Below are 19,291 nucleotides of genomic sequence, written 5' to 3'. Positions count from 1 at the left end.
AAAGCGACAGGTCACAACCGGATAGTGGTCGGAACTCAGTTCTTGGTGGGTGACTGGCTTTGAGAGGTCCGGGTCCGAGAGGAAGACGTCTGATGTTCTTCCGGCTGGAGAGAGGAACGTTGGCTCGTCTGGGAAGTGAAGAACGCACGTGCTCGAGCTGAGGTGGTCGGCAAGGAGGTTGCCGTTCCTGTTGCAGGTTTGATTTCACCACAGGGTATGGCGTGCGTTGAAGTCGCCGGCTACCACAAAGCCGGTTCCGCTGGTGAGCTTCTCGAGGTCCTCCGAGAATTGGATGGTTGTGCCGTCGTTGTCCGTACACTATCGGGGAGCGTATACGGCATAGAGAGAGAGATATCACCACTGCGTGCGTGGATTTTCACCCCGATTGCCTCGATGACGCTGGTTTTCGGATGCGGCAGGATTTCGTAGCGGATGCCCTGCTTGATAAGGACAGCCAATCCGCCTCCGCCGTTTGGGATGGGCCGATCGAACCGGACCATGGTGTGTGTCGAGAGCGAGAAGTTGATTGGTGGAATGAGCCGGGTCTCGGAGATCACTCCCACATCGATGTCGTGTTGGGCAAGGAAGTTACCCAATTTAAACTTTTTCGCCCTGATAGAGCGAGCGTTCCAGTTTACTATACGGATGCGGGGCTCATTTGACCCCATATTTGCAAACCTTATAGCCTAGGACGTTGACTTGGTCCGTTCGAGCCTTGCATTGGAGCAGCCGGCCACGGAACTTCGTAAAGATGCTCCACAGCTCGATTGAATTATAGAGATCTTCTTTGTTTCCCTCGGGAGAATTATCGGTCGGTGGAGAGTTCGCGTGCAGGCCCGCTCTGATGCGGGGATCAATGCAGCGTGGATAGATCCCGGTGTTAGATGCCGGCTGGCTGCCAGCAGTGATTGGTGGTCCGGCGGTTGCCGGGCTTTTGGGCAGTGCAGGGAATGCCTCCGTGGTCAGAGAGGGAGCCTCCGGGCTCTTCCTGGCCGGTCTTCGGCCGGGTTGATTGGTTGTGGCCGCATGTTGCCGGATACGGATGTATTCGGATCGCTCGGGGCGGCTACGGTCCGTACATAGCCGGATGGTTTCCGCCGCAGTTGGCACATCGCTTCGCCGAGGCTTCCTTCGTCGGGCAATTGTCGGTGTCGTGGTTTTCCCCAAAACAATTTCACCTTCTCTTCAAGTGGCAGTTCCGGGTGCCGTGGCCAAGGTGGATGTAGTTCATACACTGGGTCACGTCTAGCGTTGCTAACCTTCCAGATTTGTCTAGAATATTCCAGATTTTTGAGGCCCTATTTTACAAACATCTGGAAGATCCAGATACAATTTGAAATGAATTTGTAAGGTTTTGTAAATAATTTGTAAGGTTCTCCATGTACGACATAAGCGGTCCAGACTTTTCCAGACAAATTTTCAATATCTTCTAGATTTTCGGAAAATTGACTTGGCATCCCTGGTCACGTCTGCCTTCTTGTTGCGGTACGCTTCCCACCGCACGATGATCTGCCCAATATGTTTCACCTCACGCAACTTTTTGAGGCTGGTGGCTCCCTTTGGGAAATTCAGTAGGAGGAACGATTCATCCTGGGAGCGTTCTCCCCGTCGCTTGATGATGTGCGCCGCCTGGGCTTCCAGTCCGTAATCCTCCTTCAAGCGAACCAGGAGGCTTCCAGGGTCGACCAGCGGTAGTCCACGAACCACCGCCCGGTAGGGCCGCTCGTTCGGTTTGTCGTGGTTGTAGTACTCGAAACCACTCTGGTTCAGTTGGCTCCGCACCTTGTTGTATTCCTCGGCGGAGGTGCAATTTATCTTGGTGCCGAACCGGGTCAGCTTGTAGGTTGGAAGCACACCTGTGAGCCGCAATTTCTCGAAAAACGTCGCAACGTTCCGGCGGAAACTTGGGGATGTTTCACCAGTGTGACGTACTGGTTGTGGTGAGTTTGTCGACGACTATGTAGGCCTCGCTTTTCCTCCGTTTTTGCCTCTTCGGCGCGTAGAAACTCGCCGCGTCGGACTACGTCTCCTCTGTCTCCATCTTCTGCTCACTAGCGAAAAACAACTACTATTATCGAACTCGCGAAAAACACGCTGACTCGCTCGGTACTCAAAATGGAACTGCGGCAACATACACGAGCTAGGAACAGCTGTTATAGTGATGGGTGATATGCATCTTCCGTCGTCTGTCACTTGTAGTAAACTAGCTCGTGGGAAGTTTTCAAGCTGGCTTCGTTGACGAGCTATCGATAACGGACCAGATCTTTACTGTATGGCAAATTCTCCAAAAATATAGTGAATACAAGGTCCCAACGCATCACCTTTTCATAAATTTCAAGGCAGCATACGATAGTATCGACCACGTAGAGCTATAGAAAATCATGGACGAGCACAGCTTACAGTTCGTTTGGATCTCGCCGGGGACTACGACAAGGTGATGGACTTTCGTGCCTGTTGTTCCATATTGCGCTAGAAGGTGTTATGCGGAGAGGCGTTTGCTTTGCGGATGATATGGACATTGTCGGCCGAACATTTGAACAGGTGGCAGATCTGTACACCCACCTTAAACGCGAGGCAGCGAAAGTTGGACTGGTGGTGAATGCGTCCAAGACAAAGTATATGATAGCTGGTGGGGCCGAGCACGACAGGGCTCGTCTTGGTAGCTGTGTTACGATAGACGGGGATACGTTCGAGGTGGTCGACGATCCTTGCTGACGGATAACAATAACGTTAGCCGTGAAATACGGAGGCGCTTTATCAGTGGAAGTCGGGCCAACTATGGCCTCTAGAAGAAGCTGCGGTCAAAAAATATTCACGCCTGCACCAAATGTACCATGTACAAAACGCTCATAAGGCCGGTAGCCTTCTACGGGCATGAAACATGGACGATGCTCGAGGAGGACCTGCAAGCTCTTGGAGTCTTCGAACGTCGGGTGCTTAGGAGATCTTTGGCGGAGTGCAAGAAAACGGTGTGTGGCGGCGAAGGATGAACCACGAGCTCGCCCAACTCTACGGCGAACCCAGTATCCAGAAGGTGGCCAAAGCTGGAAGGATACGATGGACAGGGCGTGTTGCAAGAATTCCGGACAGCAACCCTACAAAGATGGGGTTCGCGTCGGATCCGGTTGGTACAAGAAGGCGAGGAGCGCAGCGAGCTTGTCTGTTTAGATGTTAACTAAATAAACGAAATGAAATGCTGAGAATCATGGATTCGAATCCCTCTGGTCGAGGATCTTTTCGAGTTGGGAACTCTCTTGACTTCCCTGGGAATAGAATGTCTTCGTACCTGTCACGCTTTATAGATATGTAATGTTTCTGCTAGGTTAGGCAACACGTGGGCTGCCAGGCAGTGTTGTGAAAAACTCAATTTCTCACAACTCACGCTTGAGATTTTTCATGCGTGAGTTGTCAATCATGCAACTCAGCAGTCAAAAAATCATGGATGAGTTGGCTCACCTTTTTGACTCATTGTCTCGTAGTTCCACAGTTTACTCACACACGGCAACAATTTCTTGTTAGTCTGGTAAAATTATATTAAGCCTTTCTAACGTAAACAACAACATTCGGGTTTCACGAGTTTTTGCCGGGTTTTTCGACAGAATCATTTTTTTCGGTTTGAGTTGATTGAGTTGATTTTGCATCAAAATCTCAAGCGTGAGATTTGCGAACCAGATCTCTAATTAGTTTGCTCTCACGGGACAGCGTATTGATTGAGATTTTGAGTGTGAGTCTATCAACACTGCTGCCAGGACAAAGACCTCGGCAAGCTTGGCTAAGCAACGGCCTTCCCTGTGAGGTTGCGTGCGTCAAAGACTTCTTTTTTTGGCTAGCACGATCTGGATCACCTCTCTGGTCTCAAGATAGGCTGGAGTACTCTATTAGGATAATCAGACCTCGGATATTGGGATGGGTGTAAGTATGAGCTTTAGTGTTTCACAATTTATCCTGTATATTGCTCTAATTGTTCATAGCTGTGTGGTATGCTCGGGATCTCTGGAGGGTTGGTGGTACGGTAGACTGTGGAACTCTTTCGGTGGAGGTGGCAGCGTGTAAACGCCGAACGGGTACTGGAAATGGGCGTTCGTTGGACTGAACTACTAGGACCTAACCGTCCTAGGGGTTCCGTCCACGCGGTTTTACTGTCCTTCGGAACCGATACGTCGGCCAATGAGTTCTGTGGATTCGGTCGCTTGGGGTTTGGAGAAGAACCAACTAGGTCCACTCGCTCTAGAACTTGTTCGTAGTTTGCGGAATAAAACTACACGAGCCCTGATTCGCATCAATGCTCCTCAGTTCACTTATTAACTTTATCTAATCTTTCTTAAATCTTCCTTCTTCAAATATATTCAACTTCCTAACTCCAGCTAATATTACTTCAATCTTCCTGATCACTTTTAACGTTCGCTTTGAATGTGATCCTCGTCCTAACTTGTCTACTTTTATTTATGGCTAATTTGTTTGTGGTGTAGTGTACTCAACTTTTATATCAGGTGTAGGGGTGTTTTTATGGCATGCAATACAATTTAAATTTAAAATTTCACGGGGACATATAAATAATAATAATAAAAAAAAACTTACAAACTAACAGGCTTCTTGTTACTACCGGTAACAGTAAAAATGGTCAATCGTTAAAGAAAGCTCTCAGGTAATAACGGCGAAAGGGCTCATAATTGCACTAATCTGAGAAGCAGACTCTGTCTCGGTTGTGACGTGAAGCCCGAAAGCAGAACGTATCTTGATTATGTCTGGTATTGGAGACCCCCTTTCAAAGCTCAAGAATCCATCGCACTATCATCAAAAGTTGAAAACCTGTTTGTTCGTGAATTAATAGCAGTCCTCCTGAGAATCTATCACATTACAGATGCAGGGATAGGGTTCTTAAGCATTGCTTCAATTTTGAGAGGTTATTTTCCTCTAGAGATTGTCAATTTGATACTAGAATGCATCACCGAAATTCGCTGTCAAAATACGTATTCACATTGCAAATAAATAAATGTATGGCTTACAAGATCGCATAAAACCAATAACTTCGGAATTATGCATTTGTCGGCTTAGGTGTTGGGTACTGGGGAGCCTTTCCCTAATTGTAAGCTTAGTTGAAAGTTAGTAATACGATCGGAAAAAATCGAATAGGATCTAATTGAGTCATAGGTGTAAATTCCTGAATATCTTAAGGCTTGTGCCGAACATCCATTTTTGTAACAGTAAAACATAAAGTACATTAATACTGAGCAAATGATGATTTGAAAATTGATTAAACTTCTGCCATAATAGTGTATCAATTTACATCTATTAATGTACATATGAGAGAGTTAGAAGCAAAGGGGTGTAAGTGACAACAACAGTATTGAGAAAATCGACTCTGAAGTTTAATAGCAATTTTTCTTTTCAAACCAAACCAATCTTCAGTAAATTATGTTGTTTTTTTTTTGGACAACAAAAACACATAAAAATATGTTTGAAAGTTTTGAAACAGTAGAATTTTTCAGCATACTTAACTCAAAACCAACCAAAATGTCACTAATACCTCCTTGCGTTTGGGCCCTTAAAATGTATCACTCCATCTTAAATTACTTTCCGATAGAATGATAAATAAGTATATCAATAATTGGATAAAAATCGATGGTGATGCATATAATTTACTGCTTCACGATAATGACTACGGTAAAAAAATAATCAATCCCGATTAAGAATTTCTTAAATACTTCCATTTCTAGGTTTAAGAAACGTCACAAACCGAAAGACATTTTCCACCCACAAACCGACAGTTTTTCCCGTCAAATCCCCAGCAAATCGGGAAAACTGCCAACCATATGGTCACAGTTTTCTCTGTCGCTCACTGCGCAGTCGCATTTCGGATTGGATGATCCTCCCGTCCAAAACACACAAGGCAGCAGCCTCGAGGTGAGCGACGTCGTCACGACCTGACGACGGTTAGCACGGCAAACTCCTCGTAACGATCCTCGCTCGATCAGTTTCGATTCTCAACTCGCTCGGTAAAGTCGTCTCAAGTCCCAAACGCCCCACAGTCAGTGCGGAACCACGCAAACCGCCCCGGTACCGTTTACCCTTCCCCTCTTATTCATCTCGTGCGATCCGTGCGTGCGTGAAATACAAGTGAATGTGTTCGTGAAAGAAGGTGAAAATCGTTCTCGCAGTTCGATCCTATAGGTGTGGATAATTACGGTGGATTTCCCTTACGGGAAATTGTGGGGCTGACGGATCGTTACGTCAGTTTGATCCGCATGGGATTTGATGGATCCAAGTGTCGCTAAGGGGTTGAAATGTTCGGAAAAGTGTTTGATCGTGTAAAATCGCTGAGGGCCTTAGGGTGTCCCATAATGATCGAAAAAATACTAAGACTAGACTAGACCCTCCGAATTTGTTTATTTGGGCCTCAGAAGCTACAGTGAAGATTTAAGTGGAATCTGTCAACTTTTAGGGAGACTGAACGAGCTTGAAGTTTGTATGGAAAAAATCGACCAATTTTATATGAGAAAAACTGTTCCGACTATATTTTTCGCCATGTGGTGCGCTGTAGTTGACTGGATTTCTTTGTGAATGATGTGAAGATTCTACTATCAATCGGTAAAAGATTGTAACAAATCAAAAGTCTTTTCAATCGATTTTCCCCACAGGTGGAACGGGCAGTTCCGCAAAAACAGTTTATTTTTCATAAGTGCTCCCACGGTGCTCCTCTGACCGTTATTATCAGAAAAAAAATCTCCATCAAATCTGTGCTCACCAGTCGATTTCTATAGCTAAGTTGCATGTCTGGGCAAAATTTTAAAAAAATCGTAGGGCCCGTTTTGAAGTTACGCCCTTTTGAATGTGTAAGTCCACTAGTTCAAAGAAAATCTGAGATATTTGAACAAGTTTTCATTGGCCGTGATTATCAGGCTAGATATAATATTAAAATTTGAATCAAAATTGGTATTTATAGTTTTTTTTCCTTTGGGAGGAGTTTTGAATGAGAAGATATACGAAACTTGGAGTTACGTCCTTTTGGAAGCGTAACCATTGAAAACACTAATTTCCAATAGATTAATAAGACATTCTTTTAAGCAGGCATTCCGTTAAGCATGCTCAAATGTTTTCAATGACACATTGCACTTATATGTCACCAAATTCTTTCACAATTGATTATTTTTTCAAAGGCTCAAGCGATGTAAGGCATTATGGAGCAATTTTCGTGCCATTATTATTATTATTTATAAAATATTGTTATGGTCCAACTAGCTACCTTGGGCCTTCCTTAGCCGAGTGGCTAGAGTCCGCGGCTACAAAGCAAAGACATGCTGGAGGTGATTGGGTTCAATTCTTGGTCGGTCCAGGATCTCTTCATAATGGAAATTTCCTTGACTTCTCTGGGCATAGAGTATGTTCGTACCTGCCATACGATATGTGAATGCGAAAATGGCAGCTTTGGCAAAGAAAGCTCTCAGTTAATAACTGTGGAAGTGCTCGTAAGAACACTATGCTGAGAAGCAGACTCTGTTCCAGTGAGGACGTAATGCCAATAAGAAGAAAAAGAAGCTACCGGCTATTGCGGCTAATTTTGTACTGCATCAGAACATAAACTTAAATTGCTGAGTAATGCAAAATTGGCCAAACTCTAGACCACTGTCAATACTTTTGTGATCATTTGTAGCATACATTACTACATTACAATCTTCTTTTTATTCTTTCTGGCTTTACGTCCCAACTGGGACAAAGCCTGCTCATAGCGTTTACCGCTACGGCTATCTGGGCCCCATTACATTACAATATAAATTTAAAAAATCTACAATTTTACCTTTGGGTTTCTTGGTCTTTCTTATTACAGAAACACGTAAGAGCTCTGCTCAAATACAAAAGTGAAAGAAGTGTATAAATCAATCAATCCATTCTCGTGCTAATACGTGAAGAGAAAGCCTCAGTACTTGAAATATGCTTAAGAAGAGTAAGAAACATTGGTTATTATTTGGTTTCATTGAATTTAAAATCATAACACTTTCAGAGCTTTATGTTACATGTCTCTCTTGAAAATCAAACTCTCTTGAGAAAATTCTATACCTTAACTCCAAATTTCATGAACCCAAGTGTCATCCCCCTGAACGCACTATTACACTGAATGTTATTGTCTATATATTCGTCGTGTCTTGCTTGACATTGTCCTGTGATAATGGAACTCGAACTAATGTCATTCTAGAAACTGGAGCTTACGAAGATGGTCTTCGGGTATCCGGGTAATGGAATTCAAAGTCAAGGGGTATAATTTTGAAAAGATATTTAAAACATGGTTAAAACAGAGTTGTTCATGGATTTTACGAAAATTTTAGTTTTGATCACCGGAGAATTGTAAATTGTTCTGTGGCCCTGTTGATAACCTGCTGGTCTACATACAAGAATATGGTGTCAATCCTACACAAACTGAGGATTTCCATGTAAACTTTTAATTGTTTTTGATCGCAGACTATGCTTGTGAAGTAAAGACTCACCAGCTGCTATGACTCAAAAGTACAAACGAAAAAAAAATCATATTTTAGGAGCTTCACTGAGTTTTCCAAATTGACAAAGACAAACATTCCAAATCAAGCTCTGTAAATGCTACAATTTTGAATTCCATTAAACAAAATAACAACGGATGTTCTAAACTTTGCATTCTTTTCTTCCATTTTATATCGCTGCTTTCTACCTTTTTATTTTTATTTTATTCCACACTCTGCTGCCCATAACCGAAAACTTAACTCATAAAGTATTCCTTGACGTATACTTCGCTTCGATGTACAACTGTTAACAACCAATTGCATGTAAAATAATCTGAATCGTGAGTACATGGGTTCACCAAGCTAGCCAGAATATTGTGCTACAAGAATTAATTTGGTTACATGATGAAATTAGCTCCGTAATGCCTTTAAACACTTGAACCTATGGAAAATCAGTTGGTTGTGAAATATTTCGGTGGCATATAAGTACAATGTACCATTGAACACATTTGAATATGCTCAAAGGTATAAGAATGCCTAATTAATCTATTGGAAATAAGTGTTTTCAATGGTTACGCTGCCAAAAGGACGTAACTAAAATTTCGTCTATCTTCTTATTCAAAACTGCTCCTAGAAGTAACAAATAACTTTATAAACCAATTTTGATTCAAATTTTAATATTATATCTATTCCGATAATCACGGCCAATGAAAACTCGTTTAAATATCTCAGATTTCTTTTGAATTAGTAGACTTACCCATTCAAAAGGGCGTAACTTCAAAACGGGCCCTACGATTTTTTTTAAATTTTGCCCAAACTTGCAGCTTAGCTATAGAAATCGACTGGTGAGCACAGATTTGATGGAGATTTTTTTCTGATAATAACGGTCAGGGGAGCACCGTGGCTCCTATTTCATTCAAAGTTTGTGAGTCATTTATCAAAATATCATACCCATATTTTTATTTTGGAACACACGTGTTCTAGTTTTGTTAAGGGTGGTTCAAAAACTATTTTTTCAACCTCGGAATAAAACCGAATATCAAATTCCCTAGGTACAGTCACCCCACACAGTTTAATCGAGCCCAATTTTTGAATCAGCTGATAAAATAATGAAATTTATCGCACAAGGTCATATAAACTTTTTTGAAATATATTCAATTATTTCAATATATTGTACTAATGATATTACTGCCATCTTTCAACTTTGAACAGAAGGCACATTACTTGTTTCAACCTTGTCACCCTTAGTCCAAGAAGTTGGGATAGCAAGCTTTATCACGCTAAATTATCACTCTTGAAACACAAGTTCGAATCCCGACGAACTTTTTTTTTTGTTCTCTTATTTTCATCCGATGGATGAAAATCAATCAGTTTTCAGCTTATGTTACTTTTTTTAACTATAGTAAATCATAAGCAGTTTCAGGTATAGCTAGAATGATGCATTTCGTACCATTTCTGATACACATTTTCCTCATTGAATTGGGAACTTGTTCAGCAAAATTGCCACAAATAGGAGCAACTTGGTGCTCTTTGACAGAACGAATTCATGGGTTTCTTTGATCATCACCATTTTGAAATACAACACCATAGTCTCTTTAGAAACTTTGAACGCGTGAGGATCTTGATTTAATATGTGTCTTTGTGAAAATATATAACTCACTTAATCAAGGATATAAGGAAAGCGTTTAGGAGAGCCTTTTCTTAAATTGTCCACAAATGTCCACGACATAACGGCACAGCCAAACCTTTGAATATCAGCGAATCCTTCACATTCATTGTACCGTAATCCGGGGTAACATTGATCAGTTTTTAGAATATTTCTTAAATATTGAATTCAAAAATGCAAATGTTCTGAGTTTTATATTTTTAAAACAAGTACTGCCACCCATAGCTCGTGACTATATACTGTATTTTGTTTTTTGAAAGATTTAAGCATGTTTGCAAAAATGTTTTATGTGATTTTTTCATATAGCTGATATGGGGTAACATTGATCATCCATGTAAACAACGTTCGGTAATATTGAAAATGTCGTTACTTACTTAAATCATGGCTCCTGAAGCCGAATATGATGTCCAAACGCTTACATCTTATTTACTTTTTGAGTTATTTTAAAATTAAAAACACCTCAAACAGCGGAATATGCCTAAAGGTAGGCAATTTCCTAAGGGAATTCTACATTCTTAACAGTAATTCGTTAATGTTGCCTAATTGAACATACTTATAAAAGTTTTGACAGCGGAATCGTTTTTGGCGACGCCAATTTTGGTGAGAACCGCATTTTCTTTGCTCATATCGCTTGCAGAACTTATGTGAGACATGAATCTTCGGTTGTGTCATTCTTAACCATTGAAATCGTTGTTTCGCAAACTTGACAAATTTACGCATAAAGTTAACGCAACTTTTGGCAAAAATCTTAATTTTTAATAGCTCATGAATATAAGGAAGAGAAGCGACTTTCATGCTTTGGAAATGTTTCATCAATAAATGATGATACCAACTTATTACGAGATGAGTCATTCCGATCAATGTTACCCCGCTGATCAATGATACCCCGGATAACGGTACATACACATTTGTGTCATGGAATCCAACATGCTAAAATTTGTCTCCAATTACACTGCGGAACACGTTTTTGTCTTAAGTACCAAAATACCGCTATTTTCTTATTTTCTTATTTGCTGAATCAATTGCCATTTTCAAAAAAAAATATAGCACGTCTAGTTTTTGAGATACAGTGGGATTCCGTTTTTGGCAATACAGGTCGGATTCGATTATCCGGAGCATTGATTTTTTTTTCACTCCGGATAATAGAATTCTCCGGATAATCGAATCACTAAGAAAAAAATTAAATCTTCGATAAACGAACTTAGATATTATCTATTTTTTATTGTTTTATTTATATGATGCGGGTACGTAGTTAGAAATTATTTCTAGGAATAGTAGGGGTCTTTACAAGAACAAAAAAAAAATTGAACAGCATACACAAAAAACCACTTTTCCAAACCCAACTTTTCTTAAATACGTTCAAAACTACAAAACCATTAATATTGTATATTGCAATACCAAATTATCTCAGATTTATGCATAAAAATTGAAAAACAAGAACAAGAAAAATCGAATACCGGATAATCGAGTCCCCGGATAATCGAGTCCGACCTGTAAACTCGTAATTTTCAGTTGCCAAAATCGGAACCCTTTTTTTAATTTCAAAAAATACAATTTGCACGTTGTAACAACATCATCATGGAACCAAATGGTGACCAGATTTTCGAACGGTTCACTTCTAAGCCGATTTCCGTAGGATAGTACAATGCTGTAAATCTATAGACGCGTCATATCAAATGTGACAAACGTTCCACACGCTTTTCATTGCTGAAGATAAATGGTGTTTAACAAGTTTCATGTATAATATTTATATGCATATGCAATGTTAAAACAATAATCGCTTAAGTGATCTATATTCAAGAAGCGGACCTTTCCTCAAAACAGTGTAGCAACACATTGATACAATACACTTCATTAGAAACATATTTACAAAAATAAGCTTTTGGTGTTACAAAACTGAATGATTTTTCTAATGTTATCTTCTTCTTTCTGGCGTTACGTCCCCACTGGGACAAAGCCTGCTTCTCAGATTAGTGTTCTTATGAGCACTTCCACAGTTATTAACTGAGAGCTTTCTTTGCCAATGACCATTTTTGCATGTGTATATCGTGTGGCAGGTACGAATATACTTTATGCCCTGGGAAGTCGAGAAAATTTCCAACCCGAAAAGATCCTCGACCGGTGGAATTCGAACCCATGACCCTCTGCTTGGTATTGCTAAATAGCTGCGCGTTTACCGCTACGGCTATCTGGGCCCCTAATGTTATGAACATAACAAATCAGTTCACCTATTAAACCAAAACGTCAAATTTGACAATACATTCTACTCACCATAACTTAATATTGAAGGGGCCATCGAGTTAATTTCGTAGAATACACAAATAATTTTCCATCACTTCAATCTAAAATGATTCTCAATTTTGTTTAAGAAGTTGAGATTCTATGTCATAAATCAAGCATATGAATCGAAGTAAATTGACAGGCTCCCGCTTTGAAACCTCAAGCGCCCGATAAGAATCTTCAGATGTCCGTTAATCGTCACATTCACATCTACCCTAGAGCTTGCTAGAAATTTCGAGTATTTCGCTCAGAGTTTTAAGATTTCGCTGCGATATTGCTGAGAATTTAAAATTCTTCGAATGAAAGAAAGAAGGAAGGACTTCCCAGACTACCACTAGCAATCTACAAATTCCGTTGGAAACCTATTCAAAATCCTCAAAATGTTGTCAGAAATACTCAAAATCCACAGTATTCCGCTTAAAAACTCACAGGACGCCATAAAAATCATGAGAGTTAACTAGAAATCGACAGATTTTGCACCTCAATAACTAATTATACATTCTCAAAATTCCACAAGTTTGTCTAGTAGGTATACCCAGATTTCAATCAGAATTTTCAACCCGCTAAAAATTATCTCAAGCCTTCTAGGAGAGCATAGAAACCCTTTAAGGATTCTCCAGAAACCAGTTAGAAAACTCCTAGATCCAGCTAAGGATCACCAGGACCTCATAAGCAATTTCATGCGGTCTGCATTCTTTTAAAATCATGATATGGCACGCAGTATACTCCAGCTTGAGTAACATTGATATTAAATGTTGGATCGTTTCTTGAAAAGTCGAGCGTCATACAGAGCCTTAATCGTATTCATCGCAAGCTTTAATGACCCTATTGAAAATAAAATGTAGCTTAGACTGTGTTCGTATTTGTCGCGGTCGCTATAAACAGCGTATAGAAGAAGCTGGTGGGTCATTTATTTTTCTAGGGATTGCAAAGTTATGGATTATATGTTGACACTTCTGAAATTTACTTGAAATTTATTTTTTGAAATTTTAAAAAGTTAAAAGACACGACTTGCCGCTTAGTTTGCTTCTGTTGATATGGTATGCTTTTACATACGTAAGGCATGCAATTCTAAACTAAAAAGAACAGTGAGCTGAAGATTTGATACGAAATTGAGATACTCATAAAGATCAATGACTTCATGAAACGTTGCGCACACACGACTATCTAGAATTATACAAACGTTTACGGAACTCCAAGCAGTTGGTGCGATTTGGAGAAATGTCGACAAAAATTAAGCTCTGGAATTAGGTAAGCGTGAAGCTGGCTTACTTTTCAAATGATTAAAACAAAAGACACAATGATATTTACGAAAATTCACAAATTTTAATGTTATTCGAAATGTTGCCAAAAACGGATCCATTTTGTGTTGCCAAATTCGGGGGGTGTCAAAAACGGAATCCCACTGTATTGGCTGTTGAAAAGCCAAATTTGAATATTTCAACCAACTTGCATGCAATTTTACCTGCTTGTATGACAATAAATTTGCTTAATTTTCCACAGAATTCAAACTTCATGTGTATGCTTATCAACAATGTTGATAGTACTTTCGATTCTTAAAACGACCGCTGATTAACAGAACTCCATTCGAAAGGAGCTGCGTCTTTGAGTAGCTCCCTTAGAGGATGGTTTTCAGTCACAAGGTTTGGAATGAATTTTGCAACATAGGTGACAAGTCCAAGGAAACTTCTTAACTCTTCTTTGTTCTGGGGTGGTCTAAACTGCATTTTTGATCGAACTTTTGAGTCAGCCGGAAGAACTCCCTTTTCCGAAAAATTTGTGTCCCAGGAATGTTGTTTGAATTTGCATTTCTGCATATTCAACATGATTTCATGTTCTTTCAAAACTGATAATGTTTTTCGAACTGCTTCATCGTGTTCCTTTTCCGAAGCTCCCCAGATCATGATATCGTCAATGAAGACAACCGTGTTGGAGCAATCCGACAGTATGCTTTCCATTAGATGCTGGAATAATTCATGGGCATAGTTTATACCAAAAAGTAGTCTTGTGTAACGATAAAGACCCCAATTGGTGACAAATGTTGTTATTTCACGACTTTCTTCTGCCAATTCTACCTGTTGGAATACTTGGTTCATGTCCAACGTAGTAAAAAACTTTGCCCCACTAAAGTTCGGAAGGATGTCCTCAAAGACTGGCAATCGCTGCATCGCTTGATTGACTCGCCGCATGTCTATGGAAAGACGTAGTTCACCATTGACCTTTAAAATAGGAACCAATGGTGAAACCCGAGGCGAAGGTTTTTCCACTCGTTCGATTATGCCCATTTCCAGTAGTTCGTCTAGCTTACTTTTTACTTGCTCCAGCAACGGAACTGGACAACGCCGCAAGGGCTGTATTACTGGGGTCACATTTTTATCAATAGGAAGGACTAGCTGGGAATCTTTAATATTGGGAAATGCATCTACTTGTTTGATCTGGTTCACGCCTTCTTTAAAGGAACTTGGTAGCCCAACTCGTAATAAGCTAAGTTTGCGGGCCGTGTTTTTACCCAACAACGCTTGTTGACCACCTTGAATTACATAAAATGTTGTTGTGGTAGATATGACATCGTCTTCATCGGGGACTTCGATAACGGCATCGAAAACCGTTAATAATTCCAAAGGTTTTCGTCCATACGCCATAAACTGTTTGCTCCTATCATATCTTTCCGAGAAATAGACCGCCTTATTCGCCTGTTTTCCCATGTTTTATCATCTATCAGATTGTACGTAGATCCCGAATCAATAAGTATTTCTATCGCGACCACGATGTCCAAGCGCTTCTCACTTCCGTTGCCGGTAAATGAGAAAATTTAAACATCGGCAAATTGTACGACGCTGGACTGAAGAAAGACATGGTTTGAACAATAATTTCTTCGTTAGCCAAACTGTTCCTGTCTTTATCAATAACTTCTACCACTTCGATAATACACTTTTGCTAAGAACTTGACGCACTTTTTCCGGTTTTACTTCGTCGCCACGTGTGATGTCGTACGATCTGGTCAGCTCTATACGACAGAATGACGAGTGCTCCGCTATTAGCCAGTTAGTTTGTTTGCTAGTTAGTTACCTACACATAAATAGTAAACATATTAGGCTAATAGAATTTAAAGGAAAATTGAATCATTTACCTTGCCTAAGAGTTTTCGAAAACTCGCTTCAACTTAAAGTACAGCTGCGTATCAAGCTGCTCCGGTTTGACTCGTATTCACGCAAATTGTGAAAGTATCATTAAAATTTGAACTTAATCCAATCCTCAAGAATTGTTTGAATATTCCTATGGAAAAAGAGTTTAAAAACTTCTCATCCCATTTTCTCAATGTCTACTTTTTATCATGTTAACAGTATACAACAATCTTATGGCTGATTTTAAACTATTATTTTTCCTTCGAATGCCAAATACTGTTATATCTACCCTAATTGCTATCTAAAAATAAAATACGTTCAGAAAGCATGGATGATAAATTTGTCATTTTTCGAGTTCATGGTTTCAGGAAAGTTTCTTTCTTTCTTCTTAATAATTTCTCTTCATATGTTTTCTCAGCAGTTTTTTTTATATTTCATTCGGAGAACGTTTCTTGAGTTCCTCTGCTAATTAAATACATTTTTTCAATAGTTTCACATAGATTTAGTCTTTAATCTACTGAAGATTATAAGTTTTTCGATGAAGTTTTATCTTAAACCAATTACTTAATGATTTTTTCCAGTGTTTTAAAAATAAATTGAGAAATAAGCCATGATTTCTTAAAGATTTCACTAAGTATTTGAAAAGAAATTTTGCTAACGGTATCTCCATGCATTTGTTTGCAATTTTTTTCTCAGACCTCCCTCTCGAACTCTTCTAGGATTTACATTTTTTTTTATTAAGATACCGTGAGCAATTCCTTAGCCTTTCTTTTACACTGACCAAACACAAACGATATTTTTGGGTCGTTATTATCTTCTTGGACTCTAACTGAAGTTACTACGTTACTTTCTCGTAGAATCCAACCGAAAATTCGTTTCCAAGAAAATTTCTCCAAAATGGTAATGACTCATTTGAAAAATTCTTTGGAAATTCTAGCAAGTCTCTTAGAGTTTACTCCAGAATTTTTTTTTTTTTTTGCTTCTAAAACACTTTTTGGGTTTGACGGGTCAAACTGGTTTGGAGACTCGTAAAAGGACCGGTCTTAAAATAATACATTTTCACGAGATATTGTGTTTTATTTAATTTCAATTGTTATAGGCCACGTAATAGGCTATCACACGTGTCCAGAGCAAGTATAAAATTTGTTCAAAAGTGATTGGGCTTAAGCTAATAATAGTGGCCATTCGTAAAGCACATAGTCATTTATGGAGGAAGGGAGGTGGGGTTTGGCCAAAGGTCATGGTCCATACTTATTTTTAAATTTTTGTATCGATGGAACACCACGAAGGGGGGTAGTCTAAAAAAACAAATGAACAAGTGGTTTACGATGTCACTTTTGATGCTAAGAGGAGGATATAACTTTTTTGTTTCTTAACGAAAAGACTTACGGTTTGTTGCAGTCTCTTCCCTATTGATAGGAGAATCTTTAAGTCACCAATGAAGGAATTTCATTGACTGCGGTGCACCCTGTGGCCCAAAAAGGTAATTGGAACAGTTTTTCCACCATACTTTGTCGATTTTACCCATAAAAAATCAAGCTCGCTCTAGAGTTTACGGATTCCACCAGTCGCTTCAGGGAGTTCATTTCAAAATTTGTTCATTTAATTTGATAGATTTAACTTAGGATTTTTATGATTTTATTTCCTTCGCATAAAAATCGGCCACCCTAGTGTGCGTTTATCTGCTGTGAACGATTTGTGGGAGGAGAACACTTAATATCAGCTCTGGAAGTGCCTATTCTACGTATTTTCAAAAAATGATCTACTTGAACTTTCGTAATTATGTGAAAATCCTCGTTGAAATCAGTGAAAACAATTCTCCTGAGATAAGTCGTCATATCGATGAAGATTCTTCTCGAACCATTGCTCCCCGTAAGATCACAACAGAACACGAACGGATGCGTGTCGAGGAAAACAAGTGCCCACACTTCTGAGAAGCAAACGGCGAAAAGCGAAGCAAGAAGAAAAGTGCAATCGGAAAAGCAAGCGGTGTGAAAATGAGAGCGAGTTGGGTTAGGTTTGGCGTGAGCACAAGAGAGAGAAAAAGAAAGATAGAGCGGAAAGGTGAAAATTTTCCCCCTGTTAGTGAATATCTAGTTCTTGTGTAGAGCAGGACGCGTCACGGCAATTGCTTTGAGTCGTGTTTTCGACGGTTTGTGTTTGTGGATTTCGAGCAGCAGACGAGCGGCGCGATGCTGTTTTCTGTTCTATTTCGTTCGCGTTTTTGCGAGTCAACACTGACATATTTTTGGCAATTATTGACCTAATTTTAGCGCTTAGCTTCTGGGTTAGAAGCGTTCGGGAATTACGTTCCACAAATTTAGACTTTGTGAAGAGCACTTGTCTCATGTTTTGGGGATATTTTTCTATGTTTCATGAGAGTTATCACAGAGATATAATTTACAATACATTTCGTGGTTTATGGCTGTACCCCTTTTCAAATGGCAGGCATGAAATAATCGACGCTTTTACCTTATACCTTACAAGATCCACTTAGCAACCTTTACCACAGCGAGCGATAGTGAAGAGCTGTTTTATTTCATAAGATACCGCATGTGTAATTAGTGTTCAGTTCTAAATTTATAGTTCAGGTGTTTGTTTCGATTTATTTTTTGTTGTCGAATTAGCATATCGTGATTTAGCATAAGCGAAAATTCATAAGCTTTTAGAAATCAAGCCCTAAAGGGATGCTAGTAAGAAGTCTCATTTTAGAGCCCTGGTCACTATTTTCTTCTTCTTTGTGGCGTTACGTCCCAACTGGGACAAAGCCTGCTTCTCAGCTTAGTGTTCTTATGAGCACTTCCACAGTTATTTACTGATAACTTTGTTTGCCGATTGACCATTTTTGCATGCGTATATCGTGTGGCAGGTACGAAGATACTCTATGCCCTGGGAAAATTTCCTTCACGAAAAGATTTTCGACCAGTGGGATTCGAACCCACGACCCTCAGCATGGTCATTCTGAATAGCTGCGCGTTTACCGCTACGGATATCTGGGCCACTATTTTAAAAGTCCCAATAAACTTTTCGATGGAATTATCTGCTTACTAATATTTTTCACTGATTTCGTGCAAAATGACCATATTTTTAACGTTCATTCCCACCAATGATTTTGTTCCATTTTTAAACGGTACACCAGTAGTGCTCAAGCTGGAGCATACTGTGGGCCACATCAAAAAAATTTCATCGTTGCTGCCGGCCTGAAACTCTCGCATTGTTTATGATAACGCCCTAAGAGATTAAGATGTTCACTTCATCGTAGCATTGTTGGATGAAGTTTATATCCATTAGTAAGCTCAGGAACAACGTTCATTGATTCCATAGGCCACGGAATCCGTAGGCTTCAAAATAGAGTCTTGAGAAATAGAAACGGAACAGCTTTTTCAGCAGGATCCTAGCTGAATTTGATGATTCCTCACAGCATTTTGATGTTTGCTTGTGGGACTCTGGATTTAAATTGCATATTTTAATAGTGCAGTTCAATTGAGAAACCATTGACATTTTTAATATTTTTGTGGAGTTAGAATGCTATTTGGAAAGATCTGGCGGTCTCATGGGACTAGGAAAAGATCCAAAGAATTAGTAACACTTCAGTCGTCGCGCTGTTGTATTTTGTACAACACTGTTGAAAAAACCTCGCTCTTTGTTCACAACAGCAGCGTGGTGGCTCTGCCGGTGGCAAACCGCTCGACGACTGTAAGATTAGTGAAACTCTGAGGATTATAAGCGAGACCCGAAGAATTCCTAGCAGA

The 19,291-nt window shown here is 39.8% G+C and overlaps 1 protein-coding gene across 5 annotated transcripts in view; it reads left to right on the top strand.

The window, feature by feature from the left end:
- Window positions 1-5,974: 5,974 nt before the first annotated feature.
- LOC5572167 (filamin-A) overlaps window positions 5,975-19,291 on the top strand; it is a 391,843-nt gene continuing 378,526 nt past the window's right edge. For 3 of the 5 annotated variants that reach the window (XM_021857517.1, XM_021857516.1, XM_021857518.1), the window contains exon 1: window positions 5,975-6,139. The gene's annotated coding sequence lies outside the window, so the exon portion shown is untranslated. The remainder of the gene's footprint in view (window positions 6,140-19,291) is intronic. The other 2 variants (XM_021857522.1, XM_021857520.1) reach the window with 1 other exon arrangement.

This window comes from Aedes aegypti, chromosome 1 (genome assembly GCF_002204515.2).
Source record: "Aedes aegypti strain LVP_AGWG chromosome 1, AaegL5.0 Primary Assembly, whole genome shotgun sequence".
NCBI lineage: Eukaryota > Metazoa > Arthropoda > Insecta > Diptera > Culicidae > Aedes > Aedes aegypti.
Note: the sequence above shows the minus strand (reverse complement) of the source record. Positions and strands in the feature narration are given on the sequence as shown.